Genomic DNA, 21,683 nt, shown 5'->3' on the forward strand with positions numbered 1-21,683 from the left:
ATTTTCAATCTTCCTGAAAAAAAAATGTCAATATTCTGGAGTCATGGTTGATGAAATTTGGCAAATATCAGAATTTTATCTCAAAAACTGAATTTTTGAGAACATTTTGAATTCTGCTCTCATGGGAACAACTGCAGTCAATGTGAGAGTGGAATTTATAATCATCATATTTTCTCTTATGAAGCAAAACACTTATCATTAAAAACAAATCACCAACATTTCCATGCTGTCAAGATGCAATTTATGTATTATCAGATTTTTGTTTAGATGACTGAATTCCTGAAATTTTGACCATTTCATCACAACAGCTGCCCGGGCACTGACTCACCTGGGTGGATAAATGAAGCTACACAGCAGGTCCCACTACCAGCTAATTAGCTCAGCGAGTTAGGAGCTGGTTCTTGGTGTCAGAGATTGTGAGTTCGAGACCCAGCAAGGGTGATGATGACGATGACAGATCAAAATGTCAGATGTCCTCAAGCTGTTTTGCTGTCTAAATGCAATTTATGTATTAACAGATTTTTGTTTAGATAATAGAATTTCTGACTTTTTGAAATCTGCCTTGACAACAGCTGCCCGGGCACTGACTCCCTGAGTCGATAAATGAAGCTACACAGCAGGTCTCACTACCAGCCAATTAGCTTAGAGATTGTGGGTTCGAGACCCAGCAAGGGTGATGATGTCAATTCAATTGTCCTAATGGTGGCATCACAGCAAGCCTCTAAATTTAAAAATCCAAATAGCTTGGACTGGACCATGTACGAAGGCTCCTAACATCTTAGACTCATAGTAGATGTTTGACAAACACATATCATTATTTTACCTCAAAAACTGATTTTTCTTTTTACTGTGGTTTCAAATCTGCCTACACGACAGTGAATGGCTTACTCAATTTGTGAAGCCACTGTTGAATGCCATTTGTCAATTAGCTCAGTGCGATAGACAACGGTCTTTTGGTTCCCGAGGTTGTGGGTTCAATCCTCAACTGATGCAAATTGAACATTATAAGGTCAACTGTCTTGTCTTCCTATTCTCCTGTTTGTTGCTCAGAATTGCCTAAATTTGCCCAAAAGTAGCCCGGACCCGACCCATCGCAAGCTATAATTTTTTTTAAACTTTTCCTTAAAGCTTTATTGAACCTGATGCTGCTGTGTCTGACGTAGCTTTCGGCAAGGACGTCCTTTCGGTTATTTATTTATTTAGTGATCATGGTGTTTGGTGCAGAATAATCAATCAATAAATAAATAAATTACGTCCTTGTCGGAAGCTACGTCAGAGGGGGGGGGTTGTGGATTCTACAGGTGAAGACCACTTCCGCGTTCAAAAAGCTGCTCTTCAAAAAGCTGCTCTGTTTAATCAATATTCTGAAGAAAGATCTGATTATTAGCCATAACGCTGTAAACATCCAAGGAAGACTGTGTAACAATATTATGTGCTTCTGCTGAGTCCAAAAGCCCTGTGTAATATCAACTTTATTTTAAGAAAACACGCTTTGTTTCCAATGTCATATCACGGAGAAGCACTACATTACCCATAATCCTCATATTTACTGTATCAGTGACGTGTCTGATTGGTTGAGCTTGCTTTTACCAGCAAATGAAAAAATAAAACAAATTGAGCTTATATTATTTTCTTAGTAACTAAAGGGTCTTAACATCTTTTTTGTTTTCAACATTGAATAAAAAAAACAGTGCTATATTGTTAAAATTCAACAATAAAGTGCATAAAAGTTGGCTTGACTTCTTTCTTTTTTTTCATAATTTTCACCAGCATCTTTCTGCTCCACATCACATCACATTTATTGTAATTTTTAATTCAAATTTAACCTTTTTGACCCTGTTTCCTTGAATAAATCACTAAGACTTTGATGCGGGAAGCTGAGATTTTGATTTGATTTTGTTCAGAGCACTAGGGACAAAGTTTCTGTAGAATTTCAGACCTGTCGGACCTCCAGAAGGGTCACAACTGACCGTCCAGGCTCGTTTCTCGGCCTTCAAAGCCTGGATTTAGAAGCCTTTTGTCTAATAACGTCCACATTCTTGGGGTTATAAGGCTGAAAGTTTAATTTGTTTGTCCAGGGCCTAAGGCCATCCACCATGTGCAATTTCAAACCAGTGCGACCATCACAAGTGTCAAAGGTCGCTGATCTGTGACCTTTTTGACTCCGTTTCCTTGAATAAAACACCAAGACTTTGATGCGGGAAGCTGAGATTTTAAAATGTGGTCCAGAATGTCTAGTAGATTGTGTGTGCAAAGATTCAGAGCTCTGTGACATTCAGAAGGGTCACAAATAGCCAAAAAGCAATGCTCCTTTCTCTGACCTCATATTAAAGGAGAAATGTTTCAACAGCAATTCTTTAATAGCTTCCAGATGCTTTGGCCTATCAGGCTGAATTTTTAGCTAAAGGAGCTGGTGTACGATCAGGAAGTAGGGGAGCTGTGCATAAAGCCAATTGGTAAGTGTCAAAGGTCACAGGGGTCAAACATCAAAGTGAATCCAGCCATTCCTGCTTTTTCTCAACAAAACATACACGCTTTAAGTTATCATCATGAAATATAAATATGTTGTATATCAGAGAGTCCTCTATCAGAATATTTTGGTCCCGTTGCGCTAGGGGCCCCGGGTGGCCCCGGGGGGCCACTTGGCTTTCCCATGCTCCCACAGAGTTGGGTCTCGGGGTGATGGATAAGGGCCTCACCATGAGTCCACAGGCCAAGTTTCAAGTGATTTGGTCCGTTTCTATGGAAACGGCGGCCTCAAGGATACAGAGAAATGCGGCTGTTTGAAGCCCCGCCTCTCGAAAAGTAATGGCTCGATCAGGACCGAACACACATCTACGCGTTCGTCTTGGGCCCCCGAACCATCTATTAAAAAATTAGAACTGTACGACTTTTGGAAATGGCTTTTGTCTATTTCGGCTTTTCTAACTAAGAGGGTCTCTCACGCGTCTGAAAAGCCGAGATAGACAAAAGCCATTTCCAAAAGTCGTACAGTTCTAATTTTTTAATACAATATATATATTATATATTGAATTACATATATTGTATTCATTTGAATAAGCATCAATGAGCCGCGTAATATAAAGATACCAGGGTGAAATTAATGAGTTTATAGTTTCAATCGGCGGAAGCTGTCCGTCCGTCGGTGAATTAGGTCCGGGCTGTAATATGAATACTGTCAGTTGAGGTCACATTGCATTTTACATTTCTTAGAAGGGTTTAATAGTGTAGCAGTTAACTCATCACGGCCGATCGGCCTAAAGGATTTTGACTCTGGAAAGGAGTATTTGATAATTTTATTTGATTGGACGAAACAAAATTATAGGACAGAGTCCAGGGTTTGTTTACCAATGAAAAGCCGCCATAAAGATTCGGAGAATCTAACCCACTTATTTATTGATTGAGTGATTATTCTGCACCAACACCATGATCACTATATAAATAAATAAATAAATAGGCTAAATGATAACAGAAATTCAGTCAGACGCCCTTGCCGTCAGACACAGCAGCATCAGGTTCAATAAAGCTTTAAGGGGGAAAAAGTTATCCAATGGGACTGACGCTCACTGCGTCTTTCCGTGCCGCGGCCGGTCAGCTGCTGGATCACACTCTGAGCGTCACATATCGTCGCGAAGGGGATTGCATTGGAATCAACTGAAAGCAGAGCGCGTAAAAACCTGACGAAAAACGGGTACCTAATGAGTCAGGCATCCCAGCAAGCCAAATGACGTCCAGTTAACGTTGAGCTGACGTCATTCGGTGACGTTCCGGACTAGGCCAAATTGGCGATGTTTTAGACGTCATTTCCAGGACGTCTTCACCATGACGTCACCTCGACGGCTTTTTAATGACCCTGACCGACCACTTACCGGTCAAATTTATGTCGTCGAGAGGACGTCCTGGTGACCACGTCCTGGAAGTGACGTCCAAATGTCCCCCTAATCAGCTGTGATCTGGCCTATTACTAAACGTTGCTGAAAAGCAATAACGTTCGCGTCATATTAAAACATCCAGAGCGAGAGAAAAGTGCCAAATCAAATTTTTCATTTTACACTATCATTGTCCAAGTTAAGGCAATATGCAATAGGCTACGTGATGACCAATCATATTTTACAAAATGTAGCATTTCATTAATTTCAGTAGCTACAATATTTTTTGAAAAATATAAACAATATTGAAGACACAAAACATTCAAACTGAACTATTTATTGTTAAACAAATGAACAGAAACAACCTTGAACACAACAACACTAATGAAACAAACAACATTTTACAAAATCAATTAAAAATACTCACTTGTGTAAAAATATGAAACTAAACATTTATTTAAAAAACCTTCACTTCAACATTATAAAACTTTATTTAACTTTCGCCAGTGTTATGGGGAGAGGAGAGGGTTGCAAATGACGCCATTTAAGGGGTATCAAAAGCCACATTGTTTGCCGGGTTCCTTTTGTCGTACCCCCCTCCACCAGACCTTCCTGGGGCATGTTTTTTAACAGCTGATGACAACAGCTGACTTGTCCCAGTGTTTGATGGCATCTGTAATACAAAATCAATAACAATGTCAGAGTTTGAAAACTTTAATTCTAGTAAAGTAAAAACATTAATAACAAACAATATTGTAATTACCCAAGACAACAGCATGTAGAGCCGTAGGCCAGAAGGCCTTCTTAATCCCCCTCCCCCTCATGTTCATGCCATCAGGCTGTTTGTGAGCAATCTGAAATAGAAGAAAGACAAAACAATATAAAACTCAGAACAAGAGGCAATAACTGGGAAAATGATGGTAAAGCTGAGTTTTCATGTAGCATTGTTTTTATTCAGTTTGCATAAAGAACATCAGAATTTCATGTACTGAAGAGAGAAGAAGCGATTTAAAGACCAGATGAAAACAGCACTTAAAAAGTGCAACGTCAAGCCCGGAGAACTGGTGAGCATGGCCGTCCACCAAAACACCTGATGGCAGCTGTGGCCCAGTTACAATCCACCCCCTAAAGACTCGAGGGTTGAACCCTCACTGACTTATGTGACGTCAGAGTGTGAGAGTGTGTGAGGGTCCAGATGCTGTAAACATGAATGGAACAGCACTTACACACTCTCACGACACATTACCATGACAACATGTTGTGGACTGATAATTTACCGTACTTTCAACACGCACAAGGTGTGTGAGGGAGGCGGACTCAAAACAAAATGTTCCTGGATCAGATCTGATCAAATCATCATCAATAATCACAAACTGCACGTTAATACTGACAGTTAACTTCTTCTACTTTTCTTTTTCGCTCCTGTACATTAACAATAAAGAGAGCGGCAGAGCTCTCTGACTGCATTTGTTTATTTACTTTTTTTTTTTTTTTTTACACTCACGTTCAGAAGGCTGCCCCTGTATTTGACTTCACAATGCTATGAACTGTGGGTAATTCCCCTACCCAAAGTCAGCGTCGGTGCTGACTTACGGTAAGGGGGCAGTAAGGGCTCATTCACTGACTCACTGACTTGATGATCTGACAACGGAACAGCCCTCACACACTCATGAACTTCCCGTGAACGCGCCTCTAAGTCAGTGAGTCCATAAGGGGTTGGATTGGAATTGGGCCTGTGCCTCAATGGGACCCAAACACTTGAGGTGGAGAGGACGGTCCGGATGCAGCAAAAAAGACAAAGACCACCCAACAGACTAGCTACTGCCAGCAATACCACCACCATATACACCTGTCCCACCTGCAACAGGACGCTTTGGCCGTGAAGGATGTCCTCAATATCCAGAAGTTTCCTTATGACTTTGCGTTGAAATTCTGAAAAGTAATTCCAAAGAAAATGCATCTTATTACAACTAAAATGTGTGTCTTTAACATATTTCCTTAAATAATAGCTGGTTTTCATATTAAGGCCAGGTCAAAACAAACAAACTGACAAGAATATGATCAGAAAATCTCTCAACTTTTCTGGACTATCTGTGAAGACTGACAGGAGTGAAGCTAACTTCATCCTCTGCGTCAGAGAGAGACAGCCTTGCACCGCAGGTCTCTGCTCAGACTGCTGTGCACGCTGTGAAAATGCTCTGATTGACCTGAATGGGAGCAAAGTGCTACAGTGTGCACAATGGAGACAGAGACCTAGGTCCGACCACGCAGCGAGGAGACCAGCACGTGAGAAAGATTAAGATGAGCTACTGAACGATGAGATTAGTCACTGACGTGTAAAAAGAAACTGAGGTATTTAGAAAAAAAGGCCAGATATACTGAGCAGTTGTGTAAATAAAGGCCCCGGCTACTATTTGAGGAAGTATGGCAATTCAATATTTTAGTTGAGCACTTGAGTACAATATAAGGATGTAACAGACAACAGATGGGAGGGGATCTCGTTATTGATGCAATCAAATCACCTCAAAAACATTACATTTTTATACAATTCAACTCATTGTATATGCATGGCTATACTTACTTTCTTGGGACACTGGGAAGGCCGGTGCTTTTCGTTGGCCTCTGGCTCCCCCTCTTCCCTGGTGATGTGCCCCCTGGCAAGCCAACAGCCGCCTTCTTCCTTGGTGAGGTCAAGGAAGCGGTTGGCTGCTGGCTTTTCCTTGGGGATCTCCTCACTATAGTATAAGCACAATGTGAAAAGTAATTATTAATTACATTATATTTTCAGCAAGTATACAATTTTTTTGCATGGGACATTAGAGTTAAATGAAAAGTATAACTTTTGCATGTAGCTACACCCATCTTGCCTTTGCGATCACTGAAATAAAGTACTACTGTTATGGTACACTGAAAAGGTTTACCCTTCTACAGAAACCTCCATGCTAATTCTTACATACTATTTACATTACTCAAACGTTGCTTTATTTGACAAAGCACAATTCACAGTTGAACAACAAACAATACACATATTGTGCCCTATGCAAAAAACAATTTCAAATTAAGCCAGTGTCTGTAATTGTGAGAGGCCATCATGTGAAACTTACATGGCGTCGCTTGAGACACACAGCAGTTATTTTGACTGTACTGAATAAGTTAGAATCAGTTCATTAAAATCGTTCATGAACTGCTGCTGTCAGGGGCAGGAGGCCACACAGTTGAGCCCGAGAGGAGGGGCCCAGTTTGAACTGCAACAAGCGCTAATGCTGTTAGCATCTAGCAGCAGGCCTTCGCCACCTAGTCAACGACCTAGTTTTCGTAATTCGGCGAGAAAATAACGAAATAGTTAGTTATTATGGTGTGTATTTTCTTATCTGCTATTTGGCTTATTTCAACATAAAAAACAGTATAGTCAAGGAACTTACATGACTATTTTCTCAGCCTCGCTGTGTTGGACTGAGTGCGGTCAAATGCTGCTAGCAGGCCTTTGTGGCCTAGTTTTTTTTGAGTGTGTGTGTACTCTTCTTAATTCGGCTACCACTTTCAACAGTATTATTTTTTACTTCAATCAAACTCCGAAATCATGAAAAGGTTACTTACAGAGCTGGTTTACTCGCGCTGAGTTGCTGAATCCTGTTGATCGACGTTCACCGTGCAGCACCGTGCAGCACCGTGTGTGCGTGTTGGAGAATTGCATCACGTGCTGGGTCGTAGGTCAGATCACGCCCACTTCACCTTTTTTTGTATTTTCACCATACATCCATGATTTTCACCAAGAAGACTTGGTTGTGTGCTCCTTTTGTGTGATTCTTTTTATTATTACGCACTCCCTGTACTTCACTGTTGTTTCCGCTTGTATAATGTCATGTTTGTTTATGTTAATAAAGTTTGATTGAAAAAAAAAACTCGGTCGCAATCAATATCAAATATTGAATATCTTTGACTGTATCAAAGACGGTTTATCTTTGACTGTATGTCGCAAATACGTTTTTTACCACATCACATGAATAAATAAATACATTAGCCTAATATATTTAGAGATATGGTCATATAGTCTCTGACTGGTCATTATATGACTCGATCACGACCCCACTCTCGATCCGTGCGCAAGTAATTGGTTGTGATAGGGTCATATTCTGGGCCTGATCGGACTAGTTGTGATTTGACGTCATAACGACCCAATCGGGCTCTCTCGAACAGGTCCGGGTCCGTCCGTGTTTGCTGGGATGTGACGATGATGGACAGTGACCGTTCGTCAGGATGTTGACGCACTGGGAGTGAGAACGTGTTGCAAATTCAGAGAACTAGCTGAGGTTCTAAATGAGGAAACGCTGTCATTCAGGCCTCTGAATGAAGTCCGTTGGCTGTCACGCCAACAAGCTGTGAATGCTGTGAATGCTGTTCTGCGAAACTACACTGTCCTCAAAGAATACTGCAGAGCACAAGCAAGTGACAATGGAGATCCAGTGGCAAAATACTGCTACAAAAAGCTGAGTGATCCAAAGTACAAGGTTATTCTCACTGCTCTTGGAGATGTATTACGTGAACTGGCAAACTTGTGCCTTTCTCTTCAAAGACGCAACCTGACTGTGATGGAAGGACACTGCTATGCAAGAGCAAAGATTGAGAAGCTGCGTGCCCAGTACTTGGAGAATACGCCTCAGTGGAGTAACTGTGTCATGGAGGTGATAAGGGCTTCAGAAGCTGATGGGGACATTACCAAGGACATTACTCAGTTTATTTCAAAGCTGTGTGATCACTTGGATGCTCGTTTTCCAGTGGATGGTTTGAAAGAATGGTCTGCATTCAACATTGAAGTCCTGTGCACAGATACTGTATCAGTTTTGATTATGGAACCACAGACATTGCAATGCTAGCACAAAAGTATGAGACCATTCTCCACCCAGAGTCTATGGATGACATCAAGCATGAATATGCTGATTTCAAGTACATAGTGAAACAAAAACACAAACAAGAGTCAATTAAGACATTGGGCCCTAGTTTGGTGGCGCCGTGCAGGTGGCGCAACGTAACGCAGCCGGTCTAATGCAAGTTTCGACCAGCGCAGCCTAGCGCAAAGTCAGATTAGAAGATTGGCAGATCGCGCTGCGCTGAGATAGGCGTGGCCGCGCAGCAGGGGGAGGCGTCACAGATTCAGCTTGGTGCAGTGGAAGTTTCGTGCGAAAATGTCCCGCCGAGGTTGCGCTGAAAGCTCGCCACCTCCAACCAGGTCTAGTCTCAGCGCAGGGCGGAGCGCAGCAGGTGCAGTGGAAGTTTGGCTGACTGACGTGCAGTGCACACACGTCACCAAGACCTCACAGGCAGATCTCCACAGTTCCAGACACATTTCAATGCAATAAATACCCACAATAACCACTATTTAATGCAACTAATGGAATCAACACGTGAATTTATATCTATATAGATTGTCCCGTCACATCTGACGTCAGATCAAAGCAGAGATCAAAGGCTGTCGGCAGCGTTATGGAAACTCCACCTGAATTAACACAGCAGGGACGAACTGGCACTGAAAAGCAGCTGCGGATGTCCCAAGCAGGACTGAGGGTGGATTTTGCTGCCGTGTTGAGATATGCACACTGCCCTTGTGATGATCGCTTTATTTATTTATTTACTTATTAATTCATTAGCGCGAGCGACCGCGTCACGCAGCCGTATTGAAAAACAAAACACAAATCATCATCTCTCTTAGTCCACCACAACAGCCTCGGTATCAGATAGTCAGTATATAGCCTACTACAGTATACTCAGCATCTCTATCACAGAGAAAAAAGAAAAAAAAAGAGACGGACAGAGAGAGAGAGAAAGAGAGAGCGTCCTTTACGCTGATTTCATCCCGCATGGTGTTTGTTTATGTTGTGATTAGTGTACACCTCTCATCTTGCTTACACAGGGTTTGAATAAATGTGAGTTTCTTTATTAGTTTATTAGTTGTTGTTTCTTACACTGAGCACCGGTTCTCAGTGTATCAGATCAAACCTGATTAAGGATATTAGTAAACTCATTATTGGTCACTCTGAGCTCGGACCTCCGGACCAAAACAGCTGTTTCCTCCTGGGAGAGGTTCGGCCTCTGGCGTCGCTGTCTCCTCCGTCCATGTCCAAGTATAAAATGACAAACTTGCAGCGCGCATCACCCGCCGCGCAGTTAAAGGTGAGGAGAGGAGATCCTTTGATTGGTGAAGATCTGACTCGCGCTGGTCTAAGTCTGACTGCACGGCCCACCAAACTTGCGAAATGGACCTGGGCCACACCCCGTTGACGTGGCGAAGCTGCCCTGAGGTTAGACTTCGCCCGGTCTACGAAACTAGGGCCCATTCTCTGACATGGTGGCTGCAACACTAAGATGTGAGGAGCTGAAGGAGGTCTCACAGCTTGTGGACATTTGTGATACATTTCAAGCATCCAGTGCTGACTGTGAACAAGGCTTTAGTTTGATGAATCGCATCAAGACCAAATCCAGAAATCATCTTGAAGTGACACATCTGGACCAGCTGATGCAAATAAAGTCAAGGCAAGAAGAAGATGGTGCTGCTATCAGTGTGGACAAAGTCTACAACCACTGGAGAAGTGAGAAGGACAGGCGGGAAAAATAAGGTGATATTTTATTCCCTGTCATCAGATTAGATATGTTCATATTCACCATTAGTATTAAGTGCTAATATAATCAGCTGTCTGTGTGTTTTTATTCTTTGTTTTTCAGAATAAGGCCAAAGGAGCAAAGGAGTTCTTTCATTGTACACAGTACAACTCTGTGGATTGCTGTGGACATTGGACAATGTTTCCATCCATTACAGTTACAGTTCATTACAATTTTGCAAGCTCTCTCACACACACTCACACACACAGACACGCACTGTGGTCTGTAGTGAAACTACAATTTAAGTTTTTGCCTGAGAATTATTATTACTGTTCATATCAAAAATGCTTCTCTGTCAAGAGTTGATGACACCAACTTGATGTTAGTTATTTTTTGACATAATTGTTCATATGGCAATAAATGCAAAATCAATTTTGCCAAAACAATATTGTATTTTGTTTTCATTAACTGTGACCTAGATATGGAGTAGCCTAGGCAATGTTGTCAAAATAATCTGTTATTAATCATTATAGTAATAGTCAATAGTATTGATATTTGGAGTTGAAGAGGTGAGGCCATAGCACCGGCATGTGGACGTACTGTGTACCCTTAAGCTGTCGCTCACAGTTGCTCAAGCAGGTCATCTGGGGAGTTGAATTTCTGCTCAGGAGTTTAAAAAATTAGAGGGAACATTGAGTATACCTGGATACTGGACAGTTTTCGAAGACAATGACAAGGGAGCAGTAGTTCAAACGCTCCCAGGTGTGTTTAATATATTCTGATATTTACAACAGCAAAAAGCAATTATTAATTATAGCTGCTGCGCAGCGATGGGTCGGGTCCGGGCTACTTTTGGGCAAATTTTGGCAATTCTGAGCAACAAACAGGAGAATAGGAAGACAAGACAGTTGTCCTTATAATGTCCAATTTGGACCAGTTGAGGGTTGAACCCACAACCTCGGGAACCAAAGACCGTTGCCTATCGCACTGAGCTAATTGACAAGTGGGAGTGCAATAGTGGCTTCACAAATTGAGTAAGCCATTCACTGTCGTGTAGGCAGATTTGAAACCACAGTAAAAAGAAAAATCAGTTTTTGAGGTAATGATATGTATTTGTTAAACATCTACTGTGACTCTAAGATGTTAGGAGCCTTCGCACATAGTCCAGTCCAAGCTATTTGGATTTTTAAAATTAGAAGCTTGCTGTGATGCCACCATTAGGACAATTGTCTTGTGTTTCATGTTGAGGACAACTGACATTTTGATCTGTCATCATCATCATCATCACCCTTGCTGGGACTCGAACCCACAGCCTCTGACACCAAGAACCAGCTCCTAACTCACTGAGCTAATTGGCTGGTAGTGAGACCTGCTGTGTAGCTTCATTTATCCACTCAGGTGGGCCAGTGCCCGGGCAGCTGTTGTAAAGGCAGATTTCAAAAATGGTCATAAAGTCAGAAATTATGTTATCTAAACAAAAATCTGTTAACACATAAATTGCATTTAGACAGCAAAACAGCTTGAGGACATGTGACATTTTGATCTGTCATCATCATCATCATCATCATCATCATCACCCTTGCTGGGTCTCGAACCCACAACCTCTGACACCAAGAACCAGCTCCTAACTCGCTGAGCTAATTGGCTGGTAGTGAGACCTGCTGTGTAGCTTCATTTATCCACTCAGGTGAGCCAGTGCCCGGGCAGCTGTTGTGATGAAATGGTCAAAATTTCAGAAATTCAGTCATCTAAACAAAAATCTGATAATACATAAATTGCATCTTGACAGCATGGAAATGTTGGTGATTTGTTTTTAATGATAAGTGTTTTGCTTCATAAGAGAAAATCTGATGTTTAAAAATTCCACACTCACATTGATTGCAGTTGTTCCCATGAGAGCAGAATTCAAAATGTTCTCAAAAATTCAGTTTTTGAATTAAAATTCTGATATTTACCAAACTTCATTAACCATGACTCCAGAATATTCTCATTTTTTTTCAGGAAGTTTGAAAATGTATTTAGCAAGAATTTGATGGTATATGTTTACAGTAGTGTTTACAGTCAAACGTTTTCATGCACTGTAGGCTCAATTTTTGCTTAATCAAAAATCCGAGAAACAAGTTTTGTGGAGGACGGTCTGGAGATGCTCTGTAGCAAGTTTGGTGACAATTGAGCAAAAATTGTGGGAGGAGATACATTTTAAAAGTTTTACAGTTATTGAAAAAAACAGAGTGATGGACTTCATAATTTGTAATGAGTTTAAGTGGACAAAAGTTTCAGCAGTATTGAGGCTACATTGTGGTGAAGTTTCAACACTGTAGCATCTACCGTTGGTTTGGTAGGAATTTTTAAAGTTTTTAAATTTAAACGCTTATTGTGCCCCCCCTAGGAGGGGGGGGCACATGTCCTTGGAGTTGAGTGAATCTGGCATGGGGTCGGATGTTTCTGTGAAGTTTGGTGAGTTTTCGCCCATGGGAAGTATGACTTCCTTGGAAGAAGAAAGAAAGAAAGAAAGAAAGAAAGAAGAAGAATTCCTAGGAATACAATAGTGTCCCGGCAGCTTAGCTGCCCGGACCCTAATAACACTATAGCAAGAGGCACACAGGAGCAACTTTTCTACTTATTTTTTATCTATATGTGTCATCAATACCATTAGTGCAGATTTTTAAACCCATCTGCAAATGTTCACAAATACAGCTGTCAACAGCATCTGTACAACCCTTCACCAAGGAGGGCCAACTGAGAGACTGTGATAGTCACACACACACACACACACACACACACACACACACACACACACACACACACACACACACACACACACACACACACACACACACGCAGGTGTCACTTTGTCACTCTCACTGTTGGCATGGTCCAGTAAAATAACAAAACTCATCAGTCCAGTCACTGAGCAATCAAAAAAGTTACTGTTTCCCCCATTATAATGCCTTTACCATTACTGACCAGCAACACCCGTCTAAGTATGCCTTATACAGTACACATTTCAGTCCATCAACTAGTCGGAAAAAGCCGTTTATTTGGAACCAACCAACTTGCTGAGTATTCCAGGCTGTGCGACACGTTGCATCATTCCGCCTCTTCCAGACACCGCTGATCCAAGCAGCTGATAGGTGGAGTGATACAGCGTGTTGCGGAGCCTGCCTGTGTGGAGGAGTACTGAGTGAGTTGGTTAGTTCCAGATAAACGGGGGTAAGGATTATGGCTAGGTGGTTAGGGGGGCGAGTCCAAGTAATTTGAGCATTTTATAAAAAAGCAACGCAATAGTTACCCTACCTGGTAATAAGTTACTTTAACCATGTAGTAACTTAGTTACTTTTTGGTAAGTAACTAAAACTAAAGTAAAGTAATGTGCCCAACACTGGTCATCAGTGACATCACAGTTGTTTTCTGGGTTTTGATGTCTCAACATTTCTTTTTTTCTTTGATGACATCACATCAGAAAACAACTGTGATTGTGATCTGTGATGTCATCAGTGACATCACAGATCACAATCACGGTTGTTTTCTGTTTTCCTGAGGTAACCTGCCCTTCAAGTCAGAACACATCACTTCTTGTAGAGAAGCTCGTCACACAGCCAGTGAGTCTGCACTGTACTTCAGTTTGACAGAGTATATTACAACAGTTTAAGAGTTTCTCTGTACAGGTCTATTAGCACAATGGATGGTTCAGGATCACAGAGATACACTGCACAGGAAGAGCAGGAAAGAAAGAAAAATGCTATCAGGATATTAGTGTCGCTTGTTGTTGGCCAGACGTCCAAGAGAGCAAAGTTACAATTAGGCCTAAATCTAAACACTGTCATTGTAGAACGTTTAATGGCCAAAGTATGGGAAGAGGTTGAGAACATGGACTTTGAAGTATCACAAGACTTCTTGAACGACCTTGATGAAGCTGTGTATGAGCAGCTACTTGAAGACTTGGGCAGTGCACGCGCAATCCTACACTCCATGATGTCCCAGAACCTGGTAGATGTTAAGTTAATAACAGGTTATTTCACACGCGGCGTGAAAACTCCACGACACCGCAGTGTCAAGAGTAAGATCAACTGCTTTTTAGAAGAACATTGGCCAATACTCCTGCTCACCACAACTGTGACTGTTTCAATGGCAGTTATGAGGTTTTGGTGATAGATTCATGCAGATTCATGCCACTGCCTCAATTTTGTGTTTTTGTCTGATGATACCACAAACTCACCAACATCCAGAAAGCCCAAGATGAAGACAATGACAATGAAGACTACTACGAGGACATCTGAAGGAAAACAATGAGGTGGCATGGGGCATGGCTCTGGTTTCTTCCCACAGTTCACTTGGATTCAATAAAGTGTTCTAATCAAATACCAAAAATGTGTCAAATTTATGTTTAACTTTCTAAATATTTAGTTTGACAATGTCGTGGAAATTTTCTGTTGCTGTTGCTGGTGAAAAATGAAATAAGAGACTTGCCGGCCATCATGATTTTATTTCCTTGCAAGGAAAGGTCAGTTCTAATCCGAGCGGATGGTGGTAAAGAAAAGACCAAGACAAAGGGGACACCGAAACACTTATACCTGAGGAAACGCCCCCTCAGGTATGCCACACCCCTTTGTCTGCTGCAGGGGCCGGTCCAATACTCATTCAATGCTCTTTTGTCTGTTGCAGGTATTGGCACCGACCCCCGAGGGTGTATTTTCACACCTGGGGCATCCTGCAGGGTTACATGTTAAGAGGTCTAGACATTAGAATACACAAATGGGTAAAAAACAAGAAGATCTGATACCTTGGAGGTACAAAGGAAAGGAAAGGAAACAGAGGAAAACAAAGGAATATTAGGAATATTCAAATTTACCATTACAGCAACAACACTGGTTACTGATGAATGCATAAGGAACTCAACATCTAGTACAATGTTTTGTCCCAATGATGTCCAACTAGTCAGGGGGCTTAGCAAAATTACCGTTACGGAGCGGATACATGCGTAACAATTTGTATGATGTTTCTTATGGTCTAACAAATAATTGTAGCCTAGGAGCCCTGAAACTTTTTTCTGTAAAATATCATATTACAAAATCATCATTATCAATGAAATATTTACAAAACACCTGCTACTTTTAAGCCTCTAAGCATCATAAAATGATTGAAAAAATAAAAGAATACTCATAAAATGTGTATATGTGTATGTGTGTGTGTGCTGCATACTGTATGTGTGTTTATTACATATACTGTATGTGTGTATATTACATAATGTATGTATAGCATAGTTAGCTTTATGTTAAAATCGAGAAAGAAAAAAAATCTTTTTTTCCCCTCATCAATCTACACCCAGCCCCCCTTAATGACAGCACAAACCCAGAATTTTAGAAATGTTTGCAATTTAATAAAAATAGAAAAGAAAAAATATCACCTGAACATTCAGACCCTTTGCTGTGATGCTCATGTATGCCGATGACAGCCGAGGAGCTGTCAACTTATTTTATTTATCTTTGAGCCTAACTGTGTTGAAATAAATAGTTTGGACATGAAACACCTCAATAAGATACAGCTAATACAGCTCATTTGCATATCTGAGCAAAGTGAGATCCATGAGGTCAAAGGAACTGTCCCAAGAGCTCAATTGTAGCAAAGCATAGATCTGGACAAGGCTACAAAAAGAAATTTGATAATCCTTAAAGGGATAGTTCACCCAAAATTGAAATTTCACTCATTATCTACTCACCCTCATGTGGACTAAGGGCTGGGAGAAGTTTCAGAGTCCTCCGTGGCTTCTCTGAGTTACAGGGGGTCTCGGCGTAGCAGTGCATGTCAATATAACGGTTGCAAAGGATACCAACTGTCTTTGTAACAAAAAGACACACCAAAAAACATCCAAATACCTCCATGCTGCTCGTATGTAATGTCCGTCTTGTATTGAAGCCCCGAAATGCGAAATTGTCCCGAAAAAAATTAAATAAGTCTGTATTTCAAGCTTGTTTGTAGCGGAAGCTCCTCTTCCCAGTTCGTCCAAATTTGACGAATCGGGAAGAGGAGCTTCGAGAAGCTTCAGCTATAAAACAAGCTTGAAATATAGACTTGTTTTTTTTTTTTTCCGGCTACATTATTACAATCTGAGCACTGACTCATGTGATGCTTACACTTACACATTGTCTCCATGATGAGAGAGCCCCCCTCTCACCTGACGTAATACAGATGGTACCATGGCTCCATGATTTGTTGGACTTTGGAGATTCGGTGTATCAAGTCAAGCTTTGAGCTGCAGTTTCCTGACTATATTCAGAAAATGATTGTGAATATGACCAATCTTGAGAAGAGACACCTTTTTAGGCAACTAGTGGATAGAGATGGACAACACGCATGCATTCCAAGAGTCAGTAATATTACTGAAAGGTTTATTCCGGCGTAAATTTAACCCATGGTCAAACGCTGAGACTGAGAACACCCCCTCGAAGGATCAAGTTTGCTGACCGCAAACAGCCAGACAGCAAAATACTGCTGTCTTTGTAGCCAATGGGAAATGAAGTGTACATGGAACAGGAGGAGCAGGAACAGAGCTACAGGGAGAACGGCTTGATCACTGGCCAAACTGTCCCACTCTCCTCCACCCGCTTTCTACTAATGCGGAAGCCCTAATAGATTACCGAATGCATCAGAGTGAGTTCTGTTTTTGTCTCTTTTCAGTAGAGACCAGGCAAAGCTAGCAGGTGTTTGATGCCTCGTTTTATGTGCTGAGATTATTATTTGTACTGTTGACGAACTGTTCTGAGCATTATAATATTTGTATTTTGTTATCTTGCTGTCTGTGCTGAAGTCGCTACAACTAGAGAAGTTTGTGGTCGGCAAACTTGATCTTTCGAGGGGGGGGGGGGGGTTCTACTCAGCCTCACGGTGCATTACACCATGGGTTTAACAAGAGCATTAAAATACTGTCTCATTTCATTGTTTCTAAGATAAGCATAATTTGTGGCAAACAAGTCTTGATAGTGGTGCAAATGGTATTTCTGAACTGATTTTAAAACCCTGGGGCAACTCAGGGAATCTAGAATCTGTTAGGTGGCAGGTCAATGTGTGTGAGGATCATGAATGAAAAGGAAAATGTGAAAATTTGCTTTGCAAGTTGATTTACGGTGTGCCCCCTAAGTTTTCTGCTTGCGCTCCAAAAATGTTAAGTTAGGGGCCACTGTGCTCCAAGTTAGTCTGGAGCCCTATTCAATATGTTTCCTACCCCTAGGTGGAAGTATATTTACCATATTAGTTTATCAAAATTATACACCATGCATGTTAATAACATGCAATATTTTACCTGCAGCAACTAACAGTGACCATGGCATGGACTGAGTCGTGCACCTGCAAACAGATGCAATCACAGCCTTTCACACTGTCCATAATTGGTTAGGATAGAGCAATGGATGAACCAATCATTGAACACACCATCAGTGTGTGTGCGTTTTTAATTGCTGCAGCGCTTCCTCATTACAAGCTACAGTGGAGGGACTCCTGCCAGTGTGGTAGGAGGTGGTTGGCTCCAGGAGCAGTATGATCACAGATGCCACGCTTGCTTTGCTTGTTAATCACTACCAATCAAAAAAACATTAGTCACACAAGCACTATCACACATGCAAATGTGAGCGTGTCACAGTTGCACATATAACAAGGAAGCGTGATGGGAATGACGTGAAGAGATCAAATACGTAGAGTGGGGTGTCAGTTGTGATGCAGGTTCACTATCAGTTATTCCATAAACCTACAGTCACTAAGGCAAAATAGCAAAGAGGTAGAGTGGTTCATCCTTTAATCAGAGGGACAGCGATTCGATCCCCTGCTCCTCCAGTCCATATGTCGAAGTGTCCTTGAGCAGGACACCGAGTCCCCCGATTTCCCTGGCATGATGAGTGTGTATGATCAAATTGTGCTGTGTATATATCAAGCGCTGTGTGAATGTGTATATGAAATTCTGAACGTAACTTGTACAGTTCAGTGCTTTCATTATACTAGGAAAATGAGTGTAATGCAATCGGTCGACCATTTAAAAGAGAAGGGAGTCGATATACGACTAGTGAATCAACAAGTGATCTCCTGTCAAAGAAAAAATAAGAATTGGCATCTCTCTGCTTTTCCAGTTACGAGAAGAAGCTCTGAGAAGACATAGATTGGCCACAGTTTAGATTTTTCAAGTTGGAAAATGTTGAGAGTAAAGAGAGTACAGTATAGTAGAATAAAACTTTATTCATCCCTTGCAGGTATTCAAATCAGGGAGCTCATCACAAAAAAACAGATAACAACAGCCACACTTTAAGTCATCCAAATGAGCACAAACTAACATAGAGCACAGACAGCACAAGAACATACCATACAATAAGTTAAAATAAATTAAAGTGAAGAGTTTAAAATTAATTTAAAATGATTTTTAAAATTGCAGACCGCAGCCATTATAGTGGGTGTGTACTGTATGTGTGTGGCATACATGTAGCCTACACGTGCATGCGTGGATGTATGAGGATGACTGTGTGTGTGGGAGCATGTGTGCCTGAATGAAATTAAATTCATTTCAGGAGAGTGGGGGAGTTGAACAGTCTTATTGCCCCGGGGACAACGGATCCTCTGAACCGCTCCGTCCTACAGCGCAGTGAGAGAAGCCGACTGCCGATTCAACAGGATGCTGGTTGCAGTAGAACTGATCTTACACTACGGTTTCAATGTCAGTGGCTCTATAGACACAGACATGAGATACATGTACAGTAGATATGATAAAACACTTCACCAATAAAGCAACTGAATGTGCAAACCATCAATGTCACATGTTGTACAGTATGGTCAATAGAAAACCCAGACAGACTATAATAATGTCTTTAATTTAACGGGCGAAGGGCAGCACTCTCTGCTTTGTGCTGAGTGTGTGTGTGCGTGTCTTGAGGGTGAACAAAAGTAGAGACAGCTAGTGTTGTAGCAGCAACACCACACACACACACACACACACACACACACACACACACACACACACACGCACACACACACACACACACACAGGAGGCAGGAATGATGACATTTGGTCACAAAGGCTATGTGGACCTAAAGGTTGTGTGATATCGCCATAAAGTCATTGTCCCTCAGAGATGAATGAGTGTGTTCATACAGTATGTGTGTGTGTGTAGATGTGTATTTCTCATTACAAAGGACAAAATAATTGATTAACACACAGACACATCTCTTCATGTTTGTGTGTCCTTAAAAGACCCTGCTCCTGCTGCACCTCAGTGTGATTTGTATAATTTAAATCATCAATGATTCACTTCAGCTCTATAAAACGTGGGTAAACTGGTGTCTGGATATATAATTCAACAAAGACTTTTTTTCACTGATGATTTTCTCAACTCAGACAAAACCATAGATGACGGGGAGGAGTCGTAGTCTTCTTCTGCACGGCTCTTATACCCCCCCCCCCCACCCCCCCATCCACCATCTTCTTTACCCTCTTTCCCTACAGGACTGGTTCGCTTTCATCTCCCTTTCATCTCTCTCCCTCTCACTTTCACCCGGTGCCTTAATTCTGTCATCCTCTGCTTCTTTCTCCACCTAAGCCTCTGCCTCATCACGGCCCCCACCCCTCCACCCACCGCCATCATCCTTCAGGATCTTCCTCCCATCATCCATCTCTCTCTTCCTCTCGTAGGTGTCTCTTCACTGCTTCAGCCCCTCACCCACTCTTACCTTCGTCTTGCCTCTTTCTACCCTCTCCCCTCTCTAAGGAAGGCTGCCAGTCTGTCTTGCTGCTGAATACACACTCACACACACACACACACACACACACACACTCACACATGCCCTCACATCTCCCCAGGGGTCGTTGGACATCAGTCTGTCCCGCTGTGGTACCGATCTGCTCACCAAGGTGAGGGGGCGTCTGTCCATATTTCATCACTCTGCCCACTCATCTGAGAAGGTGAAGTTGAATGGTTGTGTGGTTTCCCACTGTGGACCTGGGTTGCCAGTTTGGGTGTGGTCATTACCATTGGTATTAAAAAAAGATAAAGCTGATATCTAGTTATTTGTACCTTCAAGGAGAATGATAGCAGATGTTGGGCTTCATCCAGAGCTGCTATCATTATCTGTATCTCAATCTCTTCCACAGACACATTTGTATTTGGATGTCTCCCAGAGGTAGACGGCTTCATTTCCTGTGCTAAATGGATTTCTTGTTTTCCGCATTTATACTCCGTAACATATATAACACAGTTCTAACCACACACCTGAACCATGTATCTTCATTTCAACCCACCCTGGAAAGGACTCTATAAACACACAGCCCAGTTACACAACCTTTTTCTTCTTCAGGCTTTGTGCTCTAGTACGTTCAATTTGCAATAAAATAATGGATACTACATTAAAGTGCCAAGTCTCAGCTTTAATTTCAGGCTGGTTCACACCACAGCTTGAATTAACAGGGTGGCCGAAAAAAAAAGATTGGAGTTTCTGAATATGTTCTTGCTGGACAAAATATCAACAACCCATTCTGTTACAAGAAGTCAATGAAACACAGTGAAATATTGTTGGCAACATTACTATTGGCACTTACAACACAACACTATTGTGGAACAAAAGAGCTGTTGTTTAGTTGTTGTAATGTGACAACACCTCTAAGCAGATAGAGAGGAAGGAATGGAATGGAAGGAATGATGAACACTTTGTCATGTTGTTGATGTGGTCTGGACTGACAGAAAGACAAACAGAGGCATCTCCAGAGCTTTGCTGCAGAAATGGCTTGTAACAGGCCATAACAACTATACCCATGTTCTATAGTGAAGCGCAATGGGAGGAAGTGCAGATTGGCTCGAAAATATGCAAAAGAAATCATGTTGTACATTTCGACAGATATTGTTATATGTCATGATAAAAGAGGCAATGGTTATTTTTGCATTGCGGTTTCACTGAAAAAATATCAAACAATAATTTTCTCTTACATGTGGATAAAACGACACCTCACCTATACATTTGACCTTCATTGACGGTGTTACATATTGCACTTGGCCATATTCAAGTTTTAGCAATATCTTAATTAACTGTTCAACCCTCGTCCAGATGAAGTGGAAATGAAAGGTACTGATTTAAAAGAAAGTCTCTTCCTCCAATGTGTTATTTCCCCTCTGCTGTCAAGTTGCACTCCTTGCCAGACTTTGACATCAGATCATTAGGTTGACACCAAATTATGAGTCCTGAGTATGTACT

At 41.6% G+C, this 21,683-nt stretch overlaps 1 pseudogene; it reads left to right on the top strand.

Moving 5' to 3' along the window:
- LOC146978898 (uncharacterized) overlaps positions 1-10,321 on the top strand; it is a 35,524-nt pseudogene extending 25,203 nt beyond the window's left edge.
- Positions 10,322-21,683: the final 11,362 nt, after the last annotated feature.

Source organism: Trachurus japonicus, chromosome 11, assembly GCF_045865225.1.
Source record: "Trachurus japonicus isolate A0001 chromosome 11, Traja_1.0".
In the NCBI taxonomy this organism is placed as follows: domain Eukaryota; kingdom Metazoa; phylum Chordata; class Actinopteri; order Carangiformes; family Carangidae; genus Trachurus; species Trachurus japonicus.